Genomic DNA, 4,829 nt, shown 5'->3' with positions numbered 1-4,829 from the left:
TTGTTGCAGCCCTAGTTTAGAGGCTTTCATGGATTTGGTTCCAAACAAGTTCACGGCATGTTGGTTTTTCTTGGTTCTGCATCATCACTATAAGTCCAGCTTGTTGCTACTGTAGACTAAACTCTGCCCGTTGTGTCTGGCCCAGTTGGGTTTTTACAGAGGATCATTCTGCTGGTCTTTTCAAGCCCTGACCTTCATCAGCCATTGGATTATTTCACATTGGGAGAAAGCATGAGGGTCAACTTCTCAACCAGGAAAAGATGAACCTCTCCTTACAGGTCAGAGGTCAGTATCTGCTTTAATTGGAGGAGTTTTGCCCATGAGTGACAGTAGGACGGACCGATAAAACCACTGCTACAGCCTGTTTTAGTGAACAAAAAGCTGGTCTAAAGATCATCAGATATGGACCCAAGAACAAGATTCCAGAAATAAGCAGCTCCTATGAGATTCCTTGAAAACGTGCCTGGACTGATCCGGGGTTGGCTTGGAGTGGAGCTGCTTCTCTCATCAAAAATTGACAGATCTTTTGGAAAACTCATGGGGGAAGTCTGGGTCACGTCCAGCGAGTAAATGAAACAAATTTAAACTAAATTTATCAGGGTTTGTTGTCTTTTTCTGAAAGTCGAAGGCAATGTTGAACAATGTCTACATTTATTAGAGAAAATTAGATAATTTTTAATTGACTCATTAAGGTTTTTACCATTTTAGCACAAATACAAAACAGTCAGAGAGTATTACAGACATGTAAAAATTCCCTGCTGGCCTGTTGCTGTGTGTGAAAGAAATCAGTACGCAGAAACTGTTGCCCCATATCCTTGCTCGCAGCTCACTATTTGTGCAACAAAAGGCCGACATGCAGAGACACGCTGAGCCAATCTTTCTCAATGAGTGCCCTGCCAAACAAGAGGCTTTGAGGATTACGCGTTAATCCTCATCAAACCTAGAAACACTACACGCACTGAACACCACAGCTGGGTGCTAAAACAAGGATTCTTGTCTAATTCAGCTCGTCCAGATCAAACTACATCTCAGGGGAAATAAAGAGATCAAATTGCACAAATAAACATTTCAAGTACAGGTAAACGAAGAAAGTTAGCCTCACTGATTGGTTTTCTACCTGATGATTTTAACCAAAGTGTGAGGAATGACATGACTATCTGAGAACTTGGGTCTTCAAAAGTCTTAAAGGCTCTCTTTTGAAGACTTAAGTCTTTAAAAGATCAAATTAAACTCTCTTAAGCATGAAGCTGTTAGGCGGCAGCAACTCGGGATAATTAGAGTAGGTTTTCTATGACAAACAACTTGCTAATATTAGATCTCCTGACAATTATTAGCTTTCTTCTGTACAATAACAGATAAAACTATTTCTGCTCAAATCTGTGGCAAACTGATTGTTCTTGTTAAACTTTGATTTGGATTTGATCCTAATCAACCATGACCCTCAACACTGGTGCACCACAAAGCTGTGTGGTTGGGGGGGCGAGTTGAAAATGCATGCTAACGTACCTTCCCAGGACCCAAAACAAGTGCTTAAGTGCTCTCTTGGAGGCCAACAGCATGCTAAAGAGCCCTCAATTACCCTTTGGGATTCAAAAATGTGTGCTAAAGTACTCGCTTCGAAACAAACACACATGATGAAGTGCCCTAAAGTGCCATCTTAGGGCCAAAAGCATGCTCAACAGTCTTCAAGTGCCCTCGGGGAGTCCAAAATGTGTGCTAAAGTGCCCTCTTATAAGCCAAAACACATGCTAAAGTGCCCTCAAGTGTGCTCTTAGGATCCAAAATGCGCGCTAAGCTGCCTTCTTGGAAGCCAATAATGTGCTAAATCCATCTTGGAAGCCAAAACGCACAATAAAGTGCCTTATGAGGATCCAATATGCATAATAAAGTGCTCATGCCCGCTCAAGTGCCCTCCCCAAAACTCATGTTAGTGTATCCTCAGGTGACCTCTCGGAAGCCTTGCCACAGGCTAAGGTTCCCTCTTGGGAGACAGCACGCTTATTAAAGTGACCTCAAGTTCCCTCTCGAAAGACAAAGCATTGGCAAAAGTGTCCTCCACAGTGGTTAGGACACATTTCATTTTACAGAGAATTCCTCTATATGAAATCATCTCCAGGGCTTCTCCCTTGAGTTTTGTTTAAATCTCTGTCTGCTCATATGGTCAGGCAGCCTGTCAGAAAGACGATGGTGTAAGGGATACGATCCTGCAGCCATGTTTCAGTAAAATGCTAGATTACTGACATTCTGACTGGGTCCTTGCTAGTGCAACATCATTTATCACATGGCAGAAGAGTTAATGGCAGGATAGCAAAGTTAGCTCCATGGAAGGAAGGGGAAAAAAAAAAGAAATCAAGGCAAGACCAAAGATATGTTTATCGGTTGCTTTTTCAAAACACTTCATATTTACTTTGAATGTAAAAAAATAAAAAAATAATGAGGAAATATGCCATTTTATGTTGTGTATTTTAAGTATATTTTATGCTAACTCTAACAGAGATTAGCATGATAATATATCATTAGACTATAGAAGAAATGGTTAACATTGTCACCCCCATCACTATACGGGGCGACAGTGGCGTTGGGTGTAGGAGTTTGCCCTGATATCAAAGAGTTGACGGTTCAAGCTCCGGCTTTCAGTGTTGTTGTGTCCTTAGCAAGACACCTTACCTACATTGCCTACTGATGGTGGTTAAAGGGCCCAGTGGCAACTGTGGCCATATGTAGTGTAAAGTGCTTTTGCTTTTTTCAAGTCGACCAGTCGACTTAAAAAAAGCGCTATATAAGTACCGGCCATTTATACACAATATCTGTATGTACCATTTACGTATTTATTCAGTTTCCTAACACCTACTATCGGTTAAAGCTCCTGCACATTGTGATAAAGTAGAACAGATTAAAATAATTCTAATTCTGTGTTGGATCTTCTGTATAACACTATAACCAAATTTAACCCTAGTTGGAGAGTCGTTGCTAAACTGCCTTTTAAAAGCAGCAAAATCCTACAGGAGTTAAAAACAAAACACAGCTTAAGTTTGTTTTTTGTCCAGGAGATGCAGTAAATCTAGTTTCAACTGAACTGTTTGTCCATATCGTCTAAAACAAACATATTCTGATCCATAGTCGATGTCGTCGCCTCCCCCTCAGCTGCTGTTTTTGTAGAGAAGAAGGCCTCCTTGTGACACGATGACAGCACAGCCTTCCAGACTAACTTATGACCAGAAATAGATCTTCTTGTTCTAAAGACATCTTTTATTAGCAACCTGAGAAGTAACAGAGTGAGGGCTATAAGCGACATGCACTGAACTGTCCCTTGCATGTGGTTATAGACATAACACCTCTGCTCTCTTCCTCTCACCATCAAACAAGCTTTTGAAACAAATCTACAGAGTGCAAATTCACATCACCAAATATGTAGGTCATCACAAGTAGCCTTCAGACCGGAGACAGTGTCTGCAGTGGATTTCCATAGAATTCCTACGTAAACCGCACAGGGAAGCTGTCATTTTCTACAATGCAGACATATCAGTGACAAAGAAACAACCACACCGCAGGGGCTGGGTGACATGGACTCAAAATCTTACCACAATATGGTTTGGTTCTATGGTGATAAAACTGCTGATAAAAAAAACCCTCTTCATTATTTATTTGAAGCCTTTCTTAGTTAACTTTATAGCCCCAATTTTTCCAATGCCCCAATGGAAATCAAATTAAAAAATACTTTCCTAATTCTTGGTTAGACGATAAATCAAAATTGTTAAAATGACTGGAAAATTTATCATGCTAGTGATAAACAATACTTTAAACGCCAAACTCTACACACAGCATAAGGGTGCCACCAACGCCCTGCCGGAATGTGTTTGTTTTTTTCTAACCAAACCTAAACTTCAAGTCATTTTACCAAATCAAACAGTCTCCATGTCTATAAAAGTGCGTTTGTTGTCTCAGTGTAATGCCCTACCTGTCCAGCAGAGGAGCTGTTGTCTCTTGGTGGACGGAAACAATCGGTGCAGGCCATCATCGCCTTCTGCATCGTCAACTTTCTCTTCACTTCAAAACGTTTGGTGTCTTTTTATCGCCTCAGAAACTAACTGAAAGTTTAACAAACGCCCTGATCTGATCTGTTTCTTATGCTAAACCAGAGCTGGGCTGCCAGATGGAAAACAATTAAATACAAAGAAAAATACAATAGATCCTCAAGCGGTGAGTTGGAAAAATCATCGAGAATAAACTTTGTCCTTGATTGACACATGGTGGAACCAATTATTCTGCTGCCGCTGTGTGTTTTAAACTGAGCTGCTCTGATCTCTGACTTCAGGATGAAAGTTTGCCTTTAGATAAATCAGTAAGGATGGATACATCCATTAAAGGGTCTTCAGATTTAATAAAACAGATAACTGCCAAACAAATATCTCCAAACTAGAAAAATAATTTAAACTTCTTTTTAAATAGGTTTGCCTTTCCCTACCTGCAACCGAGAGAACCATCAAAAGTAAAACATTTTACTGTCAAAGTCAAACAAACCCCTGACAGCAGCAGCAGAATGAGGATTAATCTTCATCATGGTGGAGTTAAAAAACCCTTCCTTGAGTTTAGAACCGGTAAAAACAGAATAGAAGGAGACGTTTCCTTAAATCCAAAGAAAAACTGTGCAGACTGAGTAAAAACAGGAAACACTCAGCTCTGGTTCCCCAGTCTATAAACCAACTGAGTGCTTCTCCTCCTCTCTTGGATTTTTTTCCTCCTCCCACTTTGTCATACTCAGTGGGATTAAAAACACACACACACACACACACACACGTTTTCCTCTGCACCATGGGGAATTTGGAGAT

General features: G+C 40.5%; 1 protein-coding gene across 1 annotated transcript in view; it reads right to left on the bottom strand.

The window, feature by feature from the left end:
- The window catches only part of LOC107096125 (type II inositol 3,4-bisphosphate 4-phosphatase-like), a 41,779-nt gene that overhangs the window by 24,454 nt on the left and 12,496 nt on the right, over nt 1-4,829 (bottom strand). The gene's annotated exons all lie outside the window — the stretch shown is intronic.

Source organism: Cyprinodon variegatus, unplaced genomic scaffold (assembly GCF_000732505.1).
Source record: "Cyprinodon variegatus isolate N-32 unplaced genomic scaffold, C_variegatus-1.0 Scaffold600, whole genome shotgun sequence".
Taxonomy (NCBI): Eukaryota; Metazoa; Chordata; class Actinopteri; order Cyprinodontiformes; family Cyprinodontidae; genus Cyprinodon; species Cyprinodon variegatus.
The sequence above is the reverse complement of the archived record's forward strand: the minus strand, read 5'-3'. Positions and strand labels throughout refer to the sequence as shown.